Genomic DNA, 602 nt, shown 5'->3' with positions numbered 1-602 from the left:
GACATTAAATGGACAGGTATATGGTCTACCATACTGGGAATAACAAATTGAAGGGGAGTGATGTCATATTGATCATTAAAAAGAACATTTCAAGATCTCTCTTGAAGTGAAATGCTGTCCGTTTTGGGATAATATCAAGAGTCCTACACGGAAAAACATTTAACATAACTATTATTCAAATGTATGCACCAAACACTAATTCCAAAGACAAAGAAATCAAATAATTTTTACCAATTTATGCAGTCCAAAATGGGTCCAATATGTAATCAAGATGTGTTCATAATTATTGGCGATTGAAATGTAAACACTGGAAATAAAGAAGGGTCAGTATTGTGAAAATATGGCCTGGGTGATTAAAAACCACGCTGGACACCTGGAGATTGCAGGATTGAATATCCCTTAATTGGATGCAAGTTCAAGTGGAAGCTAAGGCGAATTAAAATAAGTCTACGAGAGTTAAAACAGGATCTCAAGTATGTCCTACCTAAATGAAAGAATATCCAAAGAATATTGACATGAGTTGTAATCACTGAAGACCATACACACTGTGTTATGGATCAATGTCACCGAATCCTTTCTTACTGAATAGCTGCTTGTTATAG

The sequence above is a fragment of the Echinops telfairi genome, unplaced genomic scaffold (genome assembly GCF_000313985.2).
Source record: "Echinops telfairi isolate 266 unplaced genomic scaffold, ASM31398v2 ScPeMD7_7468;HRSCAF=8506_0, whole genome shotgun sequence".
NCBI classification, from domain to species: domain Eukaryota; kingdom Metazoa; phylum Chordata; class Mammalia; order Afrosoricida; family Tenrecidae; genus Echinops; species Echinops telfairi.
Note: the sequence above shows the minus strand (reverse complement) of the source record.